A 26,810-nucleotide genomic window follows, 5' to 3' on the forward strand; every position below is an offset into this window, starting at 1 on the left:
TAGGAAACTAGGTCAAAGGTGGTCTTCATGAGGATTGTTATAAATAGACCAGTCTTCCTAAAGGAAGTTTGGATGGATTTTCAAGATACCAATTCATTGTTACTTAATTCCTCATTTTTTATTCAATCATTAAAAAGATGTTTAATGAATATCTATCAGGCTCTAAATTAAGGTTTCTCCTCAGAAACCCAAATCATACGTTGAGCTCTTTTTTAGAATGGTTAAATCCTGCTCTGAAGGAACTCACAGTACTGGGACTGATGGGTTTGACCTCAAGGGTTTTGCTGAAAAGAGAAAGTGGGGCTTTCACCTTTTAGGGTCCATAGTCAAACTTTTACCTTAGGCCTAATTTTATTTCCTCCTTGGTCATTGTGATGGCCAATCATTGACTCACTTTCCCAGTAGACAAGGACAGTTGCTGCCACATACAGAACTACTTCACACTGACCCGCCTCCCCACAGGATATTCAGTGACTTCTCCCACCATGAGCATAAATTTGTTCTTAGTATTAACACAGCAGCATAAATAATATAACTTATGTTAACTTGCCTTTGGAACTTTTATCTTACCACCATTCACAGACATTTTTTCTTTAAATACCTTTTCTTTCCTTATCCTTCATTCCATCATAAGAAGTATGCCCTTTCTAAAGGAGTCCCCAAATATTCTTGGTCGCAATGATGTCTCTCACAGTTCTGGGTGTTATTACATCTATAGTCTTGATCTCTCAGATTTCTCTCAATTATAGTCTCCTATTTTCCTTTTGTTGTGTCTATTGAATCAGATTGAAAGCTTCTCAAAAGAAACACATTTCATGCACTAATGTATGTATTTTGTTCGTTCTTTCATTTATTCACTTTTTCATTCATCCACTCATTTATTCAAAAAACATTTATTGAGCACCTACTTGCACCAGGAGCCGGGCTAAGTATTGGGGATGAGGAAGTAAACAAGACACTCGAGTGCCCTGCCTTTCAGGAGGAGCTTATATTCTGGGCAGGCATGAGGAACACACCATAACAAGGAAATGCATAAATAAACTAGCAAGATACTTGTGGTCCATGGTGATTGCCATGCAGAAAACAAAGCAAACAGGATGATGTGATTAGGAGAAACAGAGTAGGAAACTTTAGACAGCTGTGGTCAGAGAAGTCTCTACGAAGGAAGTGATATTTGAGCCAAGACCTGAATCTGGAAGAGGTGCCCCAGAAAGAGAAATCTTTAAGGAGCAGAAAGGAAGCCAGTGTGGTTGGAGTACACAAAGTGAGTAAAGGGAGATCAAGAGGTAAAAAGACAGGGCTTCCCTGGTGGCGCAGTGGTTGAGAGTCCGCCTTCCGATGCAGAGGACACGGGTTTGTGCCCCGGTCCGGGAAGATCCCATATGCCACGGAGCGGCTGGACCTGTGAGCCATGGCCACTGAGCCTGCGCGTCCGGAGCCTGTGCTCCGCAACGGGAGAGGCCACAACAGTGAGAGGCCTGCATACCGCAAAAAAAAAAAAAATATATATATATATATATATATATATATATATATATAAGAGGTAAAAAGACAAATAACCTGTGGCTTCATGGCTGGGGAAGAATTTGGATATTATTCCTTATAACAAGTACTCACTATATTTTTTATTGTTTGCTTAATGAAATGACATGCAAATGTAAGTTTCTCCTATAGATTTGGTCTAGTTTGTCACAAATTCACGAAGTTCAGTAATAGGGGTCTTTTTCATTCTAAGTGGTTAGTCCTATCTTTTCAGCATTCAAAATTTGACACCAGATGACGCCACTTTAAAGCCATTCTGCACACGTTCTGAGGAGCTGAAGCCCACCTTGCATGGTACCCTTGTACTTGGAGATGACATTGCCCCTGACCCAATGCATATAGGACAAAATGACGGGCCAGTGTAGCTAGACCCCAGAAGAGATTTAAAGCTTTTCCTCTTCTCTGGTCATGTGAGAAGGAATTCAGTTCCAGGGGTTCTGTGAATTTCTCATTTTTCTCTTGAATTCACCTTTTTGAGTTATTCCAAATTCTGGTGGGCTTCCTAAAAGACCATACCCAAAACTGCCATTTTAAGGCCATTCTACAACAAAGTGAAAAACAACTTGGACACAAGAATCATGTTTTTTTGAAATTTTCCAGCTGCACTACTGTAACCTATTATTTGCTGTCCTTCCAAGCATGATAGAAGCAAACCACAACAAAAGCTTTTGTTAGGAGTCAATTTAATAGCTGAAAGGTTGATCTTTAAAAACAAACAAACAAACAAACAAATGGGGCAGAAATCTTCAGAGAACGTAAGTACTGAAATTGGCATAAGAATTACACAGTGAGCTGTGAATCTGGAGAGAGTAACATCAGGCACATTGGTAGAGAGTAATACGTTTACAGGAGGAAGTGAGTCACAGAGGGAGTATGGGGGACTATGGCCCCATTTTACATGGAAATCCAGTAACTATTTGAAAAACATACATACATATATACATCGTTCTCAACGATGTTTGTGGTGTGGTTTCAAAATGAGAATTTATAAAAATCAAGTTCTTCAAAAGATTTCTATTAACCACACTATTCAAAGCTTCAATGAATATTTGATTCAGGCCCCAAACACTGCATGTTGCCAGTTTTTCTCAGTGTAAACTCTAGCATGCCCCTGTGCCAAGCTGATTTTAACAACCTCTACCTTTCTAAGCAGCCCTTTCATGTAGAGTTACTTGAAAATGGCATCTCAGCCTCTTGTCACCTCATGTTCTCTTCCAGAGCATTCACCCAGGTCAGTTTCCTGGCAGGTCCTCAACAAGCAGTTGGGGGTTCTTCGTAGACTGAGCTTGGAGTAATTATGCTCTGTAATTGTGGAGTCAGGGCCTGTCTCCCAGTTAAGATTAGAAATGCCAACTCATTTCCTGTTTCCAAATCCAAACGAAAGATACTGATGTCTGATACTGATTCTCCTACATTTCAGTTATTGTGGGGCATCCTGGAGCTGCCTTTGAAGGGTTCTCTTTATAGTACCTGGATCCCCAGCATAGTGCACAATCCTGGACTAACACCAGAGAATACAGAAAATGATTCCAGCTATCACATTTGATAACTCTTCAGGTCATGTCGCCTAGATTCTGGCAACCTGGGTCATATGGAATTGCGAATCTCATCTGGAGATGGACTTATTATTGGGTGCTTTGTAGAAACAGGAGAGCATCTGCAGAAAAGGGAGTTGAGAGGCATTTGGCACATGTTAAAGGGTAAAGCACCTTCTTCTTAATTGTACAGATCCTTTTATTTTACAGCACATTAAACTTTAAAAGGAAAGGTAGCAAAGTTGAGCATCTGTTTTTTTCTCATATAAATTCAACTCCTAATAAATACTAAGCAGAGTTTCCTCAGACTCAGTTGTGGGCAGATAAGCAGTTCCATACACACAGAATTAATTGCAGTGCTCTCTAAACCTCCCTCGACTGTCTTTTTTATTTCTCTGCCAGTGAAATCAGCTTTTGTCAATTGTGTTTTGGGAAAGATGACATCCCCCAAGAGAATCATAGCCAAAACAAACAGGGTTAAGATGGAGAATGATACTAAAAATTATTACTATTTATTCCATACTACAGGACCTTCCACTGTAAAGCGCATTCTGCACCTAAATTAGTCACAGTAATACGATTTTCATGCTGGAAATGAACCTGTGCATGTCCCCCCAGTTTCCTGACTTTGGAGGAGTAAAATATGTGTTGCTGGTTATCAGATATTTAAATGTATTTCCCTTTCACATCCACTTCTTTCTCTTGAAAGTCTCATAAAATCTATAACATAGTAGATAAGGTTACAAACTGCCTGTTACACTTTATAGTGACAGCTGTATAACTTAAAAACTGAAATGTAAAAGTGTCCCTTTGGGTCAACTTCATACAGAAATGTTTGTGGTATAACTTTTTACAAAGAAGAAGATGAGACAGATTTTGGGGGTGGACACACAGGCCCTAAAATAAGGGGCTTATGAAGCTGTGCATTCACCATCCCCCAAAGAGGTACTCTGTGCCATCCAAACGATAAACACTGGGAATGACGTCAAGGGTCATCTGGCCCCTTTCTCTGCTGTCTTCTTTTGGTTGGGAAAAATCAGCATTTTAGATTCCATCAAGAGTATTCAGTATCTTTAAGCAAATTGAATTAAACTATCAATTTAGTCAATTATGTCATTGAGAAAATGCTGGGAAGAGAAAGAAGGTAGGCTAGAGATAAGAGATATAAAAGCAATTTAGGAGGAAAACAAGGAGAAAAGGGAAAGAAAAGAAAAGTAAAAGAAAGAAAGAAAAGCAAAAAAGAAAAATGAAAGAGAAGGAAATGAAAGAATCCACTTACTGTAGATTCTATGTTGGTTAAAGAAAATTCTAAGAAACATTAAAAATCCTTTAGTTATTTGCAATCACTAAGTTGATCTGTTTGTGTGCAAATCATTTATTTGCCATTGTGTAAGTAAGTTAAAACAGTAGCCCAACTTCCACTTCTTTTTTGTCATTGGCTCTTATTCTTGGCCATATTTCACATTTCAACCTGCTCACCATATGTGTACATACATATGCTTTCTTTGCCACTAATTGCTTCTTTTTTGACAATACCATCTATATGTGCATAGTATATGGCCGTTTTTATCACTCTAAGCCTATTAATGCCCAGACTTATGGTTCCCAGAGGAATTAAAATTAACCAGCTCTCTAAATATTGTTCATGAGTTGGAAAACTCCTGTATTTTAGAATCTCACTTCAGTTGTTTTTAATTGGTTTGCAATATTTCACCCTTCAGGGCTTGCCCTTAACTTTTCAAAGTATATATTAAAAAAAATTTATGAGAGTGATATGAAAGGCAAAACTTAGGAAAAATAAACACTGTTTTTGGACAATGATAGTACTTATTCTATGATTTAAAGCCTGATTTTATAGTTTGGTAGAGATTAAACTCCTATTCATTTTCCACTAACTTCTACGATCCTCAATGAGATTTTTACCTGTAAATAAGCTACCAGCCTAATGCGCTCTATCAGCAAAAAATACAGGGCTCTATATAAACCAAATTCTCTTATGGTGAATTTCTCTTTTAGAGCTAGAGATCCTTAACATATTAATTTATTTTTTGAGTTTGTCTTAAAATGTTGCTTTTTATTTCTAGAATACAGAAATAAAAATACTTAGCTTTTGAAGAATGGTCACTTTATATGACCCATAAAACAAATCACTGACAAAATTCCCCTAAATCCCAAAGACCCATTTATTGTTAATGACAAATGCACACACGCACGCACACACACACAAATACACACACAACTCTCAAGTATATTAATAGTGTTTACTATTCCTCAAAAATAAAGTGATAGGTTCTACAGATAAATGACAACATATCTAAATTAGAGCTACAGATTGCTGTTTCTGTAACCAGGGCAGACAGAGGAAAGTATTAATTTTGTTTATAGTAAGAGCAAATGAATTAATTAATAATAATATGTCATAGTCATGTAAAACAGAGATCTTTTACATCTTCATTCTTAGTTCCCCCAAAAAACAAAAAATTTACTACCTCTCACTAATAAGCCCTAGCATCAAAACATTTGGCTTAAAATATAAGTACTATCAGGAAATTTTGAGCAAGTACATAAAGCTTGGAAATGCTGGCCCAGCCATATTTCAAGCAGAAACTTTCCTTCACAAATAAACTTTCTCTTAGAGTTTTGCAGTATAAGTAACCACAATGACTTGGTTTTCAATGAATATTTGTTAAATAAGCAAGTAAACGGAGAAATAAATGAATAAAGTGGAGAAGTAAAACCACATGGAGGTATCAATCGGAAGTCTATAAGAGAAGAAATCCACTACCAGACTGATTTTAAGTAAGCCTTTTCACATCTCAGATGATATGCTATGTGCATATGACAAAAACAAAAAACTATTCAGAATGTCCCAGATTGGGTACTCTGTGTGTATCTCAAAGAGCTATCATAGGAAAAGGGCAACCCTGATGGATGATAATCAGTGAACAAAAACACTTTTTTAATTTATGTAACGGTGCTTTTCTCTGTGAATAAGTAGCATATACTTGTACAATAACAAGTGGCACGTGATCATTAATTGTGAATTCCGAGGTTAAGAACCTTTGACTTTGTGTGCATGAATATTGAGACACTTCACTGTGCTCAGACGTTCAACAAACATACCACTCGCTTTCATCTAAGCTGAGTCTGTCACTTGACTTTCGACCTTTCATTTGGCACTGTCCTGTCATTTCTTCGGTTTTGCAAATTCTAGCTTCTCACTTGACCTCTCCATTGTGACCTTTCACTTGACCTGTGATCTCATAAATTCTGAAATCTCATACATGTAATTGGGGAAAAAATAAACAAAACATCTGGATGAAGCTCCTCCTGAATTAAGTCTGAGTAGATGAAACATAGGACCAAACACTTCAAGATGTCTGAAAATAATTGGATACCCATTAAGATGATATGTAAATGGTAAAAAATAACATTTTAAAGAAATGACCATGATACATCAAATTATTATAAAATAGTTCATAACAGTTAAGCTATAAGCAAAAGATGCAGAATTCACTGCCATGAGAATATTTCTCTGGTCTGATCATATTTAAAAAAAAAAAAACTAACTAAATTACTCCAGTTAAAAATGAAACACCTTTAATGTAAGTAATACTGAATTTTATCATCTTATTACTCAAACATGGGAGTCAGAATTATTGTGTAAGAGGGACCAAAAGATTTTACCTAGATAAAGCTTGTGTAACTCACTATAGTATTCAATATAAAATTGGGTATAAGTTAAGTGCTATCTGATCACCCTTAATTGCTCACTCTCTATAGCACTGTTTTATTATCTTTGTAGCACTAATTAACATCTGAAATAATCTTTATTGATGTGCTATCTGTCCTTCCCCACTCGAGTGCAAGCTTCATGAAGGCAAGAAATTTGTCTGTTGTGGGAACTGCTGAGTCTCCATCACCAAAAAGACCATCTGGCATTTTCTAGTTGTTGAATATTCGTTGAATAAACAAAAGAATGTCTACCATAAATGCAAGTGTCCTCTCCAAACATCACTTTACATAATTGCACACCAGAACAAAAGTCTAAAGTAAATCTTCCTAGCTAATTTTAAAGTTTTAATTACAGTTCACCCATTTTTCAAAAGACCAATACCCTTTAAAATGTATCCTGAGGTTTTCAATATTGGCATCTTATTTTACTTTTATTACTCTTACCATTAAGATATTTTTCTCCTACAAAAACAAAGACCCCTCTCAAAATCTCTAAGATTAATCAATGCTGATTACTATTCTCAAATGCCAGCTCTAGTACAGATTTAAGATTTAAGTCACACATCTTGCTAATTAGAAGAGTCATGTTCCTTTCATTAGATTTCTGGATTCATATAATAGAAAACTAGTTTAGATTCACAGTGATATGAAAAGTGTTATGAAACATTAGAGAATACCAAGTTTAATGTTTTGCCACCTGAAACGACCACAAAATATTTATACTTAAGAATGTTCCAGCTAAAACTTACAATGCACTTCAGATTACTGTGGAAAACTCAGACAGAAACCACAAAATAAACAAACAAACAAAAAAACTGGACTGGACAAAATAATTATTGGACAAAATAATTATTAAATAAAACACTTTGAAGGCAATCTCTTCCAAAGGTTAGCTAGAATATCACCTGGACTTTGTTTTAAAAGTTTGCAAAAGACATAAAACTGATCAAGAAACCCAATCTGATTGAAAGTCAACTTCCTCTTAAATAAGATCTTCCTTTCCAATTAAGGAAATCTCAGTTTGAATATTAAGAAAGAAAAATGTGAGTTTTCACTTTCAAAATGGTGATAGAATAACACCTATGACTATTTACATCCAGCATTTAGTCATTTAACAAAAGATTATAAACTGATGAATGCTAAAATTTAATATAATTGAGCCCTTAAAATTTTAACACCAAATAAATACAAGAATGTTTTGTGCTTATTTAAATCTTATTTGAATACATTACATCTTCAGCATCACAGGTATGTAATAAGAATCTATAATACCAGATTAATAACATATATTTTTGTAATGTAGAGGAATTCTCACCTTTTATGGGTTCCAAAATACTGAAAGAAGTGTAAGAGATGTGAATTGCTGTTAAAGTGAAATTTAAACTAATCACAAAACCAGAGTTTTCTAACTTCCTCAAGCTAAGTTGAATAAATGGTTCAAAGTTTGGCTAAAGTTTGAGGTTCTTTCTTGTTTAATCCAAAGCAGTTCATTTTTCCTTAAAGGTAATCAAAATAGTCAGACATGGTACAAATAATTTTGTTGGAGGAGAATGATGTCTGTGGTTTATTTAAATAATGTAATACCAATAAGGGGAACTTTAAGGAATATTAGAGTATTCGAAATATATAGAGAAATAAAAATGGCAATACAAAAATATAAAAGAAAATTAAGTACAGGAATAATTTTGTACATACCACTGATATATTGGTCATACTAACAATATAATATATAAAGAATAAAATCTAAGTAATAACTGTCAAAAAGAATAGCTCCAAAAGTTAACCTGAAGGGAAAACTATTAACTATTTAGGAATATATATTAAAATATAATCAAGATTTCAAATACGAAGTTCTGGAATTTCAGATAAAAAACTAATATGGGAACTTAAGGAGATATTCAAGTTTTTTGATGCCCTAATAAATAAATGAACAAAGTTACTATTTCTGAGTCATAGCCTACTTTAATGTATTAATGTAATCCAAGAAATGGTATTTTCCCAAATAAGTGAAGAATAGAATACCACTTACATTTTAAAAATTGCAGAGAAATTATTAACAGAAACAGTTGTGGATACTATAAAAAGCAACGTGGAAATTTTGAGGAGAAAAAGGATAGAGAATCTAAATCTATTGTGTTGATATAACAAAGTCCAGACTTAAAAACAAAAGCAAGGTTTGCTGGCTTTACTTCTGCTTTAGGTAGAAGCTTTTTACTACCAGAATTCAACTGCTGAAGTTCATTTCCTGTCTTTAATTCTAAACGAGCAATTTGCTGATAATTTCCTGTCTACATTTTCATAAAATAAAAAGAACATGACTGGTTAAGCTTAATGTTTCAATAACCAAATAAACTTCAGCAAGCATAGTTTAGGAAATTAGACAACTATCTAGAAACTAGTTTTATGATTATAAAATGCCTGAAAACTGTTTATCTCCCCCAAATGTTTGAAAATATTCTGAAGGCCTTTGTGATTGCCTCTTTGACCCCAAAACAAATAGAGCACCATTGCTTTGCCTCAGTGGGCCCAGAGCAATTAAAGTCAAAAGGGTATGAATCCCCCTGAACTCTGAGCTGTTCCAACATAGATGAGGAAGAAATTACCCCTGGCTTGGTTTTAGCCTACAGCATGCCCCCAAACCCTCCACTAGATCTTTTTGCCTAAAGTAGAAATTCGCTTAACTTGAACTTTTTTATAGACTATGTTCTTGGATCCATGATTATCAGCATTTTTGGTCAAAAGTAAACTAGTGCATCCCTAAAAGGGACCCATGTGAAACCTAAGTTAAGCTATCAATTAAAGATGAAGAATCGCTCGTTACTATTGCCTTAAAATGAGGCACCCTCTTTGTGGGGTTGAGATCGCAAACATCTATTACAGCATTTGCAGAAGTGGATCTTAGGAACTGTGTACTGTTTCCAAGGCTTAGAAGAGGGCATAATCCATAAAACCATGAAATGTGGGGACATTTGATAAAACTTCAAGAAATGCCAGTTTGTGCCACCACCCACCTCCAGGTGCCAGCCAGTGGTAGAGAAGAAGTCAAATACTAATTACAAAGGGAGATTTTATTAGATTTAAGGGGAACAGATGAGCCCAAATCCCCCTTTTTACTATCTACTGTACACTTAGCTAATGCTTTCTCCTGTGAGAAAGGCTTAAACAGTAAGCACAAACAGCACAATGAAATTGTAATACTCTCTCAGCATGGACCTGGATTATTTCAGCCACCAGCAATGTGAGTAGCTGCAGGTGTTGCACTAAATAAAGTAATATAAAGTGTCTAAATTTTAACAGTGGAAGTACTGTTTCAAGATCCTTGTCTGCTTTTTATTAATAGTCAGATTCCTTCCTATCAGCAGCCACAACTACCTTTACCCTATTATTCAGCAACAATATTTTGATAGGCAAAGATCTATTAAAATCACTGTTGATATTTTGTGACCATAGTCATTTTGGAGTTGAATAAGCGTTCAATCTTCTCACAGAAGGGGAGAACGTAAACTTGTGATTCAGGAAAAGAGGAAACCAGGGGTTACAAAGGTGGAGAGGCCAAGTAGAATGAAACAGACCCCCTCCATCAAGTACAAAACTTGGCAGGATAACTAGAAACAGACCAACCCTAAATCTTTGGGTTCATGAGCCTTTAGTAACATAATTAACTGAAATAAAACTAATATTCCAGTGTTAAGTTTCACCTTAACATACATCAGCAGTTATAAGTAGTAACACCAGGTATAAAAAGTTATAATCAGAAAGTATTCATTTTGTTTATGGAATATACCTTAAGGTAAGGGGAGACATTCCTTAACGCATTCACGTTATTTCTAAAAAGGAGAAAAGTTATCTACACAGAGAGAACTGTCAAATTTCCCTTGCTTTTTCTATCAAGAAGCATTACTTTTGGGGGAAGGTGGGCTGATCACTTATTTGAAGTTTCCTACAAAAATAGAGAGCACCAGATTTCCGAAACATTTGTTCTTGAGAAAAGAACCACTAATACCTAGGAAAAAAATGTTGAACAGGAAATGTTTGACCAATGTTGCATCACAAGATATCAAAAGAATTTCACTTTGGCTACTTCAGTGAATCAAGTCAGGACATTCTTGATTTTTTCACAGTCTCGAGCTTCTACAAAATGAATTTTTAAAACAAAATTAGTGATACTAAAATTTTTCTAAAAGTTTCCAATGAGTGAAATAAAGTGAAACTCTTCTTCTAGAATGAAATGTAAAAATGTATTAGTGCTGAGAGAGTAGATAAACAACATTAGTGATCTGTGAATAGCATTCAGGAAATTCCATTTATCTGATGAGCTGTTGGCTAACCGAGCAGTGTTTCATATGTCACCAGCTAGCTAAAGCTCCCCATTGTGTGCACAGATTTCCTTTAAAGGCATTTTAACATCGTTTTACACATTAGGAGATAGTTTCTTTAGAAGTGAATGGCAGACCCAAGGAAGGAGTCTTCTTCCTAGTTTTCTTTTTAAATTGATGTCCGTCTGCACCTCACAGCACAGTAATTCCAGAAATCCCTAACTCAGGATCCTTGTCATAGGACTGCCTGCGGCAATCAGCCCATGGTTTCCTTTTGAACAAGCTTTCTTTTAACACTTAAAGCCAGGGATGATTTAACAGAAAGTGTCTCAAGTCGGTGAGCTACAGCCCCTTTAGACTCTACCCAAACAAAGCTACTAATGTGTGGTCAGTTTCTTGGCAACTCCAGTCTCGGCTGATAACGCCCCTGCTTGCTATTCTCCAAGGAGCCGGCTGCTGGAAGACTGCTCGGAACCTCATCCCCTTGGTGCTCCTGATGCGGGCGATCCTCCGACTGCTTGGCGCCAACCACAACATGCTACCCACCGTGAGAGAGCAGGACGCGGGCTGCTCTAGTCAGGACTTATCGTCTATCATACTGATTGACGAAACCAAGAGTGAGCAGAAAAAATAAACACGAACAGAGGCTGCAGTGTATGGGCCAGTCAGCTGGGAGTTTTAGTATTTGGCCTTGGTGATCCTACTCTCATGGTAGGTTATCTTTTCCTTGTGCTATCATTTATCATAACTTTGAGGGCCAGGGAGAGAAACAAACCTACAATTTTTCTATTGGTTACATTCATTAGACTGCCTTCCTTTTTTTTTTTTTTCTTAGCACTCCTTCCTTTGCCCCCCATAATAATCCCATCCCCTCAATAGTGTTCCCCAAAGAACGGGGAAATTAAATCTCAATACAGTTCTCCCCCTTTTACTCCTTTTCCAGCATAGATCATTGCAAGTAATTAACCTTTGTTATTCCATCAAATCTAGAATGCAAACCTCCATGTTCATTTACTTAAGTCAGACCCAGTAATAAATCTGCTTCTCTAGCAGCTCAACTCAATGAAGATCCTGGATGTTGTTCAGTTATTCGGATTACTAACATCTTCTTCTTAAATAATGGCACTTGACTTTTTCAGGCACAAACCATGTTTTGTATTGGTCTTGACAGCCACTATAAAGTACTCCCCCAAGTGTCAGTAACAAAGATGATTTGTATGTGGCTTGCAGTCTTCCAGTGTTCTAATAGCTTTCTCATTCCAACCCAGGAACATGGAACACAGGGCAGCTGGTTAAAGCTGATACAAGCATTTCTTCTCTCAGCAGGCTATTCTTGCATAACCATTTATTTTGCAAAGTTTTAAAGTGCCTGAAGGATTTAATTATGTACATAGACAACCCTTATAAACTCTATTCTAGGGTTTTATTGACTTTTGTGCTGGGCAGCTCTTAGGCATTTCAATTAAGTGTTTTTATAAGAAAAACTACAATATTGTAAAAAAAATTCTTTATAGATACTTCCAAACAGTTTTTTTTCCCCCATTCTGATTGAATAAACTCTATTTAATTGACAGAAAAATTCCAGGTTAATTCAAGTTTTAGTTTTTCCACTTTGGAAGAATATAGGGTTGGAGTCCCACACAGGTTTGGGAAAATGGACCTGCCAATATCAGTGAAGGAACCAGGGCAGAGGGAGGGGGACAAGATGACTCTGTAACATACTCTGAAGAGTCATGAGGCTACCCGATACTGGGGAGTTTACTTAAATTCATAAGGTAAAAACCAAAATGCAAAATTTTACATGTTCCACTTAACAAGTGCAGAATAATAAATTACCAAATTCATTTGGAGCACCCGCTTGACAGGTCTAACCCTCAAAAGTCTCCAGGAGACCCCAAAGCCGCCTTTGTCTGCCTTCTTCAATTGCAGGGCTCAAGTATTTACAAGACTTCTGCAAACCTGCCTTCATTACGATGTGGGATATTTCAGTCCCAGCAGGTGGCCAACAGGAGACCAGACCTGCCCGTGAAATATGTGATACTTTTTCATATACTTTAACCAGAAATGTGCCCCTCTGCAACTCTCCTAACTGTTCTAATTTCCCTTTCTCCTCTTAATCTCCTCAGCAAGCCATGAGCTTGCATTAAAATCTACCTAAAACATTTCACCCACAGGCAATGTAATTCTGAAACAAGCAACCAACATTTCACAGCTCTGGAGTAATAGATTAATTTGAACCTAATGTTGCTGTCGTTTACTGCTCCAAATGTTCTGGTGTAGACATAGCCCCCAGGCATGGTGCTGTGGCATGCACAACTTTGGGAGCCGGAGCTACAGTTGGCTTCACATCTGTGCATCACATTTGCCATGTGCCTCATTATCCTGCACCCCACTGTGCGTACCTGTCCCCCTCAGCTTCTCAGCCACAGGCGATCCAATTTTTTTCCCCTCCAACTAAGAATCTTTGTTCTCCTTCTCACTTACTACATTTTTGCGAGACCTCTGCACCCAAGCCGTGGGGATTCAGTCCATGTGAACAGCTCAGGCCCTTTAGACTCTTAATTCTCCATTAGGAAGAGGAAAATCACAGCATTAAGTTTCTGACATGCCACTGCATAAATTGTGCCATTTGCAGAATCTACCAGAGTCTGTGACCAAACATGGGAGCGTGTAATAAAGCCTGGCGTTGTTGGTTTTGACTTTAACAAGTTTGGTCGGTTTCAATTATCTGTAAGCAAAAAAAGAGTAACTTCCAGTTCCAGATTTAAGGGGGACCAAAAAAATATTCACAGAAAGGAAAGATTGTCACAACAGAAATTAAAACCAAGGGTCTTGAGCTATTTAAGGAGTCAGCATTTCAAAGCATATTGCCACAAATAGTTGACATATACAATGCCCACCCCCACCCCCAAAAAAACACAAGGCTTTAAAAATACATGTAGTAACCAGGCCAAACAGCTGCTTAAATTTTAATCCTGCTTAAACAATAAAAGAATGGTATGACTCTTTTATTGGTTTTCCATTGGAAGTGTTTGGGGCACCCATTTAACAAGAGACAGAAGAAAGTTTCAGTCCTGCCAAAATTATTTAAAATATGCAAAACTTAAATAATATCTGTCGTTATTATTTTAAAGTGTAGGTGTTATCAATAATAATAGCATCAATAATGAAATATGTAAAAAGCAACAGAATACTGGTGTTTAGATATAGAAAAACCACCATCCTTGCCACAAGATAGAAGAAAAAATTCAAACCAGAGGAGTTAGCCTCAAAAAGACCAAAGCTATGAATAAAGAAATTTTAAAACTTATCTACATATTACATATGACAAGCTGGATTTAGACAGTAGTCAACACATACAGAAGGTGACTTAGAGCTCTTCGGTTATTTACCATGTGACAGGAAAATAACTTACTCTGGGAGATAGGAAATTAGTTAGTTTTAAATGATCATTTTCATAAAACTAATACTTTAAAAGGTAAGTCAGATTCAAACAATACCTACAACCGATCACTCAGATTTTTAATCCCTCAGAGGAGAACAAAATTGAGGTCTAGGAAGAGAATTTTTTAAATGCCTTCCCCAAGTAGAAATATGCTTTGCTCTAGAAATTGTATTGGATTTCCACACCTCCCCACATAATCCTCAAAATCTACACAGTACAGAGCATTGAGTCTTGTACATTTCATTATATGCTTGAATTAATTTATCCTATATGGAATTTGTTACCTTTACAATAAAAAAGTCGCTATTCATTATTGAGAGTGGACAGATGGAACATGTTCAGCTTAAGACATCAATAAGAAGAGAGGGAAAAACTTATAATCCATGAGGCACAGCTTTCGCCATCTGGTAGTTCCCCACTTGTCTGCCAAGACTTTTTCCCCAAATAAAAGTGAACGTTTCTCTTTGGAGTTAATGGAACATTCTTAGATACTGACCCTGAGCCTGATTTATTGATAATAAGCAACCATACAATTAAAATATTTTCCAAAAATAATCCATATTGTAGGGGAAAGTTTTGAGCCTAACTGAAAAAAAAAATTAAAACTACTCTTTCTCTAAAAACATTATCAGATGAACAAAACAGTTTTTTGCTTTGATAAATAATGAAGGCCATTGAACAAGTTATTTCATCCCCTAGAAAAACACATTGTAAGCTACATAAATACAAAATGGTGCGAAAGAGAGGCTGGCAGTCTCAGGCTCAGACTATGTTTACACAACATTCTCAAGCCCTTTATCTGGCAGATGATGCCTGATGTGGAAGGCAAGAGGCTCCATTGACAGGTACATCCCAAGCCACAGCTGTTATAGCATCCTTTTACTAGGATGCAGCACACAAGCCTACCACTCTTAGAAATATGTTAAATGCTATCATATACTATAAAACGTAAGTAAATCATCCCATCTATTAACTAAAACAGTGCATATACACTTTTCAAGTGTTTACCTCTCCTCCTATGTGTCTGCTTCCTATTGTTGTTGTTCTTTGCAGTAAGATCTCTCGTCATATGAAAGACATAGGGCCAGTTCTTTGTTTACTAGTGCACTAGCTCCAGATCATATGAATAATATTAGGAAACATACACCCATTTCTCTGGCAATTGTCTAGAATTTAAAAAGATCCTTGTATGGAAGAAAAGCTAACTACCTAATTTTTGTACTCCAGGATTAACAAAGGACTTTACTATAACAATGTAACAGCATATAATGAAATGTACGAGACTCATTGTTACAATGTAACAATGTTACATTGTGACATTGTAAATCCTTAAAAGAATTTCTAAAATTTATTAGCAATTTAGACAATACACATTTATTAAACACTTACTATGTGCTTAGCTCACAACCCCCAAAATGTGGACTAAAATGTGATGGATATGTTATAGTACTTTTGACCCTGAGAAATTTTTTTAAAAAGCCTTAGTGGCATATATATAAACTGAATTTTGGGACACCACGTCTGACTACACAAAATATATTTTTCTCTAAATTGCTCTGTTAAAAATGTGATGGAATAAAATTAAACCAAAGCTTGAATCAATATGATACTAGCTAGGTGATTTTCACCAGTTGCTCTACTGAGCTGCTCAATTTCCTCGTCTTTAAAATGAGAATTATTATAATGATACCTACAACATAGAATCATTATGAAGATTATTAAGATAATACGTGTAAGAGCTTAGGATAGTATCTGGCACAGCATAAAAATAATATATTAGCTATTATTTTTTTATTAAGTTTGCTTTCAGAATTTTTAACAAATTTTAAACCATTTAACATCATCGGAATCATATTAAAATTATTTGTGAAAACTACCCCAAACCAATTAATCCAAATCTATGAGGGTAAATATAATGTGTAGCTAGAATTGAGAACCTCTGATGAAGATGTTAAAATTCTACAGATTGGAAACCCCCAAATGATTTGCTTTGGTTACTTCCTTGTGTTCTCCTGCAGCAAAGCCTAGCTCAGTGATTTGCATATAGTAGATGTGCAATTATCAAATAAAATAGAAAACTGCTAAATCTACCTCTCAGTTTGCATTGCATGAATTCTTGATCTTAGAGTTGTTTCTACGCATGGTAAAACATGTTCAAGAATGCATTCCTAAGCATTGTTCAGGGAATAACCTTTTGTCTCATATTTATTTGAACTCTCTCCATTCATCTCTTCCTTCAGTACCATTATGGGCTGAATTACATCCTCCAAAAATTCATATATTGAAGCCCTAACCCCAACCCAATACCTCAGAATGTGGCTGTATTTGGAGATAGGGTCTATAAAAGTGGTTAAGCTAAAATGAGTCATTAAGGTGGGCCCTAAACCAATCTGACTGGTGTCCTCAGGAGAAGAGAAAATTTGGATGCACAAAGAGGGACCAGAGATACACACACACGGAGGAAAGGTCATGTGAGTACACAGAGAGAAGGTGGACATCCATAAGCCGAGGAGAAAGGCCTTGCAGTCTGTGGTATTTTGTGATGGTAACCTTAGAAAACTAATTCAACTCCATTCATCTTCCCACTCATTGACTCATCCATGGGTAGGGTTCCAGGATCCCCCTCTCTCACAAAGGTTCTATCGCCCAACACATTCTATAATGTATCATATTTATTTACATGTCTGAAAGCCCACAAAACTGAGATTTCTTAAATTAGAGACTATCTAATTTATCCTTGTCTACCTAACATCTACCCATGTACCTGGCATAATTGCTGAATGAATGAGTGAATGAATGAATGAACAAACACCAAAATGATTACTAAGTCAAATAAATGAAAAATGAGTAAATGAGTGCTTATAAAAAATGGAAGAGAAACTCCCATAACAGAACCTTTTCTGACTGTTTCAAAACCCTACACCTGATATGTAGTGCCACCTACTAGTGCCACTGATAAGCAAAGCACACGGACATAAATATCCAAAGAATAGGACAGAAGAACACACAGTTCTATGATCTCTGGACTACTCTGCACAATTCAATCAAAAAACCCTACAAATATTCCTTGCTTAAGATCTGCAAATCTTCCCTGGCTCCTTGCCCGTGGCAGAGGTATGTTCACTCTAATTCAAGCCAATCTGTATCCTTTCTACTTTAAGGACTGTAAAAGTGTTGCTGAGATTTGAAAATCTGGCCTGATATGGCAACGAGCTTTTAAAAACTTTGATCCTTAAGAATCTATTTTTAAATAAAGTTATGTGGTAATAAAATGTGAAAGTCTGGATTGCATCGATATAGAATTATGGAAGTGTTGATAAGTAATAACATTTTGGGTACAGTGACTTTAAACATAGTTTAATGCCAGACAGAGTCCTAGGATACCACCCCCGTATTATGGGCATTTTCTATCACTCATTCATAGTGCAAAAAGCCAGAAGGTGGCCCTCAGGGATTACACACAGTGTAATGACACAACAGGGAATGAAGGTGAACCAAGCAATTTAAGTTTCAGTCTCTCCCCTTCTATAATTGACTGGAACTGAGGTTACAGAGCCTCCTTCAAAATTTGTTTTAAAAATACAATAAAACAGTGTGAGCGGACATCTTATTTTTATTGGTACTTACACTGTGCATACGATTAAGCACAAACTTGCAAAGAATTAACCACTCCACCAACCTATTGCATCTGTTATCAAACTTGCAGGAGCCAGGAATGTTTTGAAGGGAAATGCGGGCGGGTGACCTGAAGCCCACTCCCTTGGGTCAGTGCATGCTGGGAGGGGAAATGAGCTACAGAGCAGACAATTTTCAGCTTCAGTGGTTTTACTTTCTTTACCAGGCCTCACGAAAACACACTGACAAAACAAAGGACACAAAATTAATGACCCATGTATTCTGTCAATTGACTCTTAGTAGCAGTGGCCAGTTCACCTTAATTTTTTTGTTCACATTGAACATGTAGCCCAAGGCATTGGTTAAGGTTCACTTAAGCATTCTTCAAAGGCATCACTTGGTTTTCATTAATTTGTTAACTGTAACTTCTCCTTTCTGCTGAGGAACCCACAAACCAAGTGAAGGCCTTTATGCAAAAATGAAAGAACAAAAGGTAAATGTTTGACCAAGCAGCCCTTCTTTTGCCTCCAGAGCAATCATTTCTCCTTCATGAATATTAGAGTAAATGATATCCATCCGATTTTTCTAGAACTTAAACTATATTTAAACCTTCTGATTTTCTCAGAAATCCAAGTGTCATCAGCTATTGTAGAGGGAGAAGTAACACTGTAGCTTGTTATTCCTGTGAGTAATTATTTCCCAAAGACTGTGGTCTTTAACCAATAATTGTTTATGAAATCTAATTTGAGCATACATAAAATATGGTCAATATTTGGCCTTGGGACTTCCCTGTGGCACAGTGGTTAAGAATCCACTTGCCAATGCAGGGGACATGGGTTCGAGTCCTGGTCCGGGAAGATCCCACATGCCGCGGAGCAACTAAGCCCATGTGCCACAACTACTGAGCCTGTGCTCTAGAGCCCATGTGCCACAACTACTGAAGCCCTCATGCCTACAGCCCAGGCTCCGCAACAAGAGAAGCCACCACAATGAGAAGCCCGCACACCATAACAAAGAGTAGCCCCCACTCGCCACAACTAGGGAAAGCCTGTGGGCAGCAAGAAAGACCCAAGGCAGCCAAAACTAAATAAATAACTGATTAAATAATTTAATTAATTAATTAATTAAAAAATATATTTGGCCTTAGATAAAATTTAAGAATCGACAAAAAAGCAATAAGAATTCAAAAAGATGTATAATGGAACCTAGTACTTCCCTATCTGTATAAAAATTATACCACCTTTAAGATGATGGTAACACTGCATTGAAATTTTCTTTCACTTACTGGCCCACAATGGACAATTTGATATTACAGTAAATTTTTCTATTTGGTCAAAAGTCACAAGAAGGTTCATCTCTATGAATATCTTTCTTCATAAAATTGCTAAAAAGTTGAATGGTTTTCCAAGGACACATAAATAATGGATACTGAGGCACCAATGGCAGGGTCTAAGTTTTATCAATTTGAAACCAGAATATAGGATGAGGCAACAGTTGCTTTCAAGCCTTGCAGGAAGTTGGTAGTTTCAACATTTCTCTTTATTAAAAAACAGTATCAAGACAGTTCTAAGTGTGACGGAGTCTACCATGAGGCCATTTGGTAGTTTTTAGCAAAGGAAATGGATCCCATGAAGCAAATGTACCATTCCTTTCTAAAAGCTTCTCAGACAGTTATAAAATATGATAGCAATGCTTGGTTGGTACAACTTCACATTAGTTGCATCTGTCAGCATTTCCATTACAAACCCTTGATTTTCAAGGTTTTATAATTCAGCTGTGAAAAGTTGCTTTAGAAAGAAAGTTGGCAAGGCAGTCTCAGCCAGGGAGTTTATCAAATTGAACAAATCTTTGTTTAGCTATCTCTCAGTTCTGTGAGCCAAGGTCTACTCCCAGTTAGACATGCCAAACTTCCAGTGACTTCAATGCCAGAGAAAGGTTTTTTCTCTCTCTTTAAATTCACTTCACAAGAGCTTCTCTCATTCTTGCTTCAGAAGCCGCCAGGATCCAGCTCATATCCTGTGTAACCCAGTGGGAGAGGAGCCACATCATATGTAACCCTGTAGGACATATGAATCGAGTCTTGGCCAAGTGTCTCCGGCATGAAATGTGGTCAGCACTACAGAGAGATGTGGAACTTTTGAATATGTGTGCAATTAAAATGTAGGCACATCATACTACTGCTTGCATAGTGAAGTGGTACTAATTTATTAAAAGCCTTGTTGACTGTGGGAGCATGTGTGTGTTTCAGGGGAGTTCTAATTACTTAGCATATGAATTTATTGCTACACCGTCTTTGAAGAAGCAGAGGAAAAAAGACAATCCGAACCATCTATATCGTGTATAGTATACCTGTTGTATAGTCTTTGATATACATTTATTTAATTGAGATTTTGATGTTGGAATGTATTATAAACTTGTTCTTGCTCAGAAGTGGGTGTAAATCAGTTTTAATCAAATATAAAATTACACTATTTATAAACTTATAAGAAACTTAGAAGAGATAGCTCTGGACAGGATAGTATAATAGTTCATTTTTAAGATTACATCAAAATATTTTGTAAGATATTTATCCTTACATGCAATAAATTTCATCTAGTTATTTATTTAGATAGATATATTAGTCTAGGTATCTTTGACACATAAGAATACAAATCAGACAAAAATTCTTCACAAAATCAATTTTAAGTTTGAGAGGGGAGAGAAGACATTCGTGGAGATTACCATGATAAATGCTCTAAATGCTAGACATCAGAAGAGAACAGAAAAGGTGTTTCAGTAGATCAGAAAGTGGAGATTTATGGGATATGCCCAAGGGCATATTACTATTAATAACTCTGTACTACAGTATAGTAAAATATTTAAATATAGTAACATTCAAATATTTAAATTTGATATAAAACAAGTTTAACATTTATAACTATAATGTATAGTTTTATAAATACTTAATTTGTATATTTAAATATAACATCCACTGAATTAATAATAGTCATGTCTCAGGCTAATTCCTTCCTTATTAACAGTTTACACTTGGAAGTATCGTCACAACAAATCTGTTAACAACGTTTGAGGCTGTGAATTTACACCTTCTAGGTAGCTGGCCTACAGAGGAACTAAACGACACCACATGGCAAATTCAGGTGTCATCAACAGTTTTGTAAAGGCCTGGCCTCGTCAGAAGGCTTTTGTAGATGGCAGGCTAGCAGATGGCTAAAGCCAGGTATGGTTTGGGTTTGTTCAATGTCTTAATCTATTTTCAAACTCTGGATTTGGCAAAACCAAAACCACATTTTGCCAAGTACTTTCTCCCTTAATTTTTAAGCCCATGTGCATTTTCAGTGAAATTTAATCCATATGTTTCTTATTTTTTTACACTTAACTCATCAAATATTTTTCTCTAAGAGCCATTTGACATTCAAAAGCCTTGTGAGTCTTTTTTAAAACTAGAAGTTTTTCAGCTATTTTTTAAACTAAAGGTTTTTAGCATTTCCCCCCCTCAAAACAGGAAGTCGCAATCTGCCAAGTATAAATGAATGTGAACATGAACACAATATGCTAATCCAATGCCAAAAGGCTTGAATTTGGTTGGAAACTTCAACTTCACAAAAGTGCCCACAACTTTTTAAAAAATATTCCTTTGTGAATCTGTCTGAACCTAGACAATGACTGACAGAATTTGAATTTTAAAAAACAAACTTTACCAAAGCTGACCAATGAGAGGGGCAAGAAACATCTCTTCAGCATTTCACAAAAGGAATTCTCATCATCCATTTGTAAAATGAGCAACTGCTGTTTCTTTCTTTCTTTAGCTATTATATTTCATTTTCTAAAAATTGTTTAGAATATATACCAGTAAGAAATAAATTAATTATCAGGACCTTAAAGTTATATATTTTCATGATAGAAAGACATAGATTTATGTATTATATATTTATTCAGAAACTTTATTGCTTATGGAATACATCAGTGTATACTTCATATTATTTTTTGAATTTATATATTTGCAGAACATTTTTCCCAGAAAAAAAAGCAGTGATAATTTTTAGAATGGCTTAATACAACTTAATGCCAACATATAAATTCAATATAAACGTATTTAGAAAAGCAACCCTAACAAAGAAGCAATCAGACAGCCTACCCTCATCACATTTTATACTTTGTAGCCCAGCCATATTTTACACAGCTAGGCTCATGGCAGGCACCCAATACACTCTTATCAGATTAAGTTGAATTGATTCCGATAGCATAAGTGATGAGTTACATTGTGATGATCCAAAGAATAATGACACTGTAATTCCTCTAATATATTTAATAATTTCTTGTCAAAATCATATATATAAGCTATTCCTCATAACTATTGTGTGATGCCATTTTTTTTTTTTTTTTTTTTTTTTGCGGTAGGCGGGCCTCTCACTGTTGTGGCCTCTCCCCTTGCAGAGCACAGGCTCCGGACGCGCAGGCTCAGCAGCCATGGCTCACGGGCCCAGCCGCTCTGCGGCATGTGGGATCCTCCCAGACCGGGGCACGAACCCGCGTCCCCTGCATCGGCAGGCGGACTCTCAACCACTGCGCCACCAGGGAAGCCCAATGCCATTTTTTTATCAATTCAAATTCTCTCTTCTGAGTTCCCATCGCCATTAAGTTACAACTATGTTATAGCACTAAGTTTCAGGGAGGAGAAAGTGAAAATCTTGGAGTGAACATCTGAAATCAACCAGAAGCTGTCATTGGGAAGCAAAAGAAAGGCTGAGGTCTATGGGTGTGATGAGTCATCTAGCATATCCCAAATACCTTTCCAGGAAGGCAATCCCCTGAACCCATCATCAAAGGACTCGGCCTCTAAACCTAGGAACAAACTTTCAGCTTTTACTCTAGCCCAAAAGTCATTTTTCTTATTTTCCTTATGACACTCAATAGATATCTCAATAGATATCTTTTTTCCTTTTTCATACCTTATATGAGAGTTTGTCTGAAAGTAATATTACCATGTTTGTCAAGAACACGAAAACTCAGGAAAGTATTATTCAACTTGGTTTCTTTTTTGTTCCTGAGACAATGTGCTGTTAGAGTGGTGAGGTCACTGTCTGAGATTCTCAAGCCAAGAGATGTTCCAAGAGTCTCTCCTAACCCAATTCAGCAGATACTCATTTGTTCATTCACCAAATGCTGGTAAACATCTACTTTGTTCTGGACACTCTTCATGACCAAAGTTTTTGCCCTTTTGAAGTTTACATTCTAATAGTGACTTCACCACTTTAATAGCACATTAACTCAGAAACAAAATGATTTTTGTGCATTTCATTTTATTTTTAATATTAAGAAATCACATTGAATGTTACTTTCCCAAATTTTCATGTTCTTGACAAACATGATAATATTACTTTCAGATAAACCCTCACATAAGGTATGAAAAAGGAAAAAGATATCTATTGAGTATCATAAGGAAAATGAGGAAAGAAAAAAAAAACTTTTGGAAACATTCCAGAAAACTTAGAATGTTCTAGAGCAATGAAAAAAGTTGTAAGTGGACAGAGAAGGCTGATGAATGATGCAAACAGGAGAGCAGAATGATAGCTCTAGGTGTAGTCTTAAACTTCACCTAGTCCAGCAATGGCAAAACCAGGACCCACGAGTGTCCTTCTCTCCTCACAACGCGTGGCTAGCTTTGCTGTTAGCAGACCATGGAGCCAGATCACAGCTTCTGAAACTGTCCAAAGGATCAGAGATCTACCAAAGCAAAGGATGCATGAGAGTTGAAACCTATTTGGCTTCCCTGATAAACCAACTCCTTCATGTTTAGATAACTTGCCCATGGTCACACAGCTACTAATGCTTCACGTTGCTTGCAATGGTTTTCATAATTGACAGAGAAGCAAACAGCTTAAGTGGAAGAGAAAGGAAAGCTGATATCCACCAAGTGCGGAAAGCTGATATCCACCAAGTGCCCAGGATACAAAACCAACACAATATCTCACTTAACACACCAATCTTGTGAACTAAGTAGTATCCCTTTTATACATTAGAAGCCCATGCAATCCTTCCTAGTCAGATACCATACCTAAACTGCCAAAACAAACAAACAAACTTGCAGAATCTGGTTTTTCTCTGTGCTTGTATTGCCTCTTTTGGACACTAGGAATAGGGCCCCTCTCACAGGGGACGTAGGTAGTTGTAGATTATTAAACAAAACAAAATGGTGTAGCTCAGGGGAAGCCTCGATGATCAGCCTCTTTATTTTTCTATTTCTTCTTGAGGTAAATAGGCTAGAAGATGTGAACTAGTTTGATCTCCTTGGAAGTAAGATGTTAGTTTAGAAGCTCAAAATAATCTAGTCCTAATTTGCTATGGTGGCACAGACTTTATTGGTCAAATTAATTACAATTCTCTAGTGTTTGCATCAAAATCTTGTGTTGTTATGACAACCATTTTCAAGCCCTGACTTCTGTATTGTGGCTTAAACGTGATAAATTCCCACTTTCAGAAGACATCCAGCTGGTAAGCTTACTTCAACTGCCAAGATGATGTCCCACAATTTCCACATCTGCTTCAACTCCTCTGTCACAGCCTCATTACTAATTTTTTTCTCCATTTTTTAAGAATTGGGATAATTTTGTTTCCCTGGAGCAGGCTGTAAGTGCACACCCAAGTCAGACTTTTATTTATGAGTGGCTTCAGTTTACGGATGAGATGTGTTTGTACCTTATGTTCCAGGTAAGTCCTCTCCTGACTTTCTCAATAATTTGACTTTATGACAAAATTTAGGTGATTTCGAAAAAAAAGAAAACCCAAAGATATTTAACCCATTTTAAATATTCATTCTCTAGTTTTTCTAGAATTCTGTCAGAAAACTCTTCAAAAATACTTAGCCTCATCTAGTTTCAAATCAAACCAATATAAATAATGGGTAGAATTACTAACCTGCAGGGAATGTCATCCTAAATTTCCTGGCGCTGACTATGTAACCATAAGCATGACTGGTGTATTTACTGGAGGCAGTATATACTGTATAATGTTCCCTGAAAACTCATGTAACTAATGCAATATGATAACCACTAGGGTGCTACTGTGACGTAAAGGACATAGTACAATCTTATCCAATTCAAACAAGAAAAAAAATAGTTGACTTTAATGGTCCTGCCCTCCAAACAAATACATTGCCTGTTCTACTGAACTTAAAATTCCAGGTTATATATAAGTTATCCTGAAATAAAAGTAATTCAGTGGCATACACATTCCAGCACCAACATATGATTTCACTCTTTGATCAAATATTTCTAACAGTGATTTTAAGGAATCAAGTGCTATGCAGGACATGACATTTACTGAGAGAATGTAAGAGGAAAATAAATGGATTCAATAGCACAGATTTCAAGTTGGCAGAAGATGGAACTAGTCTAAGAGGAGACATGTTTCCACTCGGGGAGTTGTTGGATGTTGATATCAAAGTGTTTTAAGCTGGATCCAGCAGATATGCTCAGGCATCAGCAGAAGGAAATTCAGAAAGGTAAGCTCTGAACCACAGACAGGAAAGATGGAAGAGAGTGTCGAGGCTCCCTGCTCTTACCTTCTCATACCCTCATTTCCAGGATCTTACAGATGTGGAAACGTAGGTGTAATTTCCAAGGGTCCCAGTCCCATCAGAGCAGGCTTACAGCCATCTAACTTCCAAGATGCCAAGATGCTGATTCTCCTGAAATAAGTCCTAGGGCAGGAAGAGCTGGAGCTGGGCAGAGACTGTTTCATGGCAGCCTTCCAGGGAGACGGCCAGCACAGTGATAATGGATGTAAGACGAGTGACTCATAAGATGTTAGAGCTGGTTTTAAAAAAATGAATTAAAACGATATCCATGATGAAAGAAAGAGAGAAAGAAAGAAAGAGGGAAGGAGGGAGGGAGGAAGGAAAAAGGGAAAGGAAAGGAAAGGAAAGGACAGAAGAAAGCTAGAGAAGTATAAATAGCCTGGTGTAAATGTACCTGGCCTTCAGCTAAGGCTACAATATACATTATAAACACCAAACACTGTCAAGAGCATTTTAAGAAATTGGTCATCCCTTTCCACCACTTTGTGAGTAATACTTGGGAATGGGATAAAAAAATAATAATGGCCTCCAGGGAATGTTTAAGAATGAGGTAATTTACATGCTTCATCCAGAAAACATTAAGTGTATCCTTCTCCTCTGCCAGGATAATTTTGAATTTCTGGCATCAAAGCTGAAATTTTCTACCAAAGTTGATCAACCTCCTGTTACCACTCTGTATTTGTGTTGGAGTAACAGTTTATTCTATGCAGTGTTAGACTGAGGCTAGTCAGCTATTTAATCTTAAGGTTTTTAGTCAGGGCCTCATTGAAGAAAATCCCCAAACTTCGTGTAGACCAATTTTTGCGCAATTTTTCGATACTAATTCTTCCGATTTGGGGACCATGGCAACTCAGCCAAGGAGGGTGAAAATAATTACTTCTCGAAAGAAAGACCTTGGTTTATTCTCTTCTCCCTTCCCTTTTTTCCTTCTATCACATAATATTTTGGCTTTTTCTCCACCATCAGGTAAGACCAGTGAACTGTGGAACAGCTGCCTGAATTATGTGGATAATTGCTTCTACTTTCTTTAGAGATGTCAAATATAT

The 26,810-nt window shown here is 36.6% G+C and overlaps 1 protein-coding gene across 6 annotated transcripts in view; it reads right to left on the minus strand.

The window, feature by feature from the left end:
• Window positions 1-25,904, minus strand: part of MECOM (MDS1 and EVI1 complex locus) — a 168,814-nt gene extending 142,910 nt beyond the window's left edge. For all 6 annotated transcript variants that reach the window (XM_081234319.1, XM_081234316.1, XM_081234314.1 and 3 more), the window contains exon 1: window positions 25,750-25,904. The gene's annotated coding sequence lies outside the window, so the exon portion shown is untranslated. The remainder of the gene's footprint in view (window positions 1-25,749) is intronic.
• Window positions 25,905-26,810: the final 906 nt, after the last annotated feature.

Source organism: Mesoplodon bidens (genome assembly GCF_964165515.1).
Source record: "Mesoplodon bidens genome assembly, chromosome: 5".
Lineage (NCBI taxonomy): Eukaryota > Metazoa > Chordata > Mammalia > Artiodactyla > Ziphiidae > Mesoplodon > Mesoplodon bidens.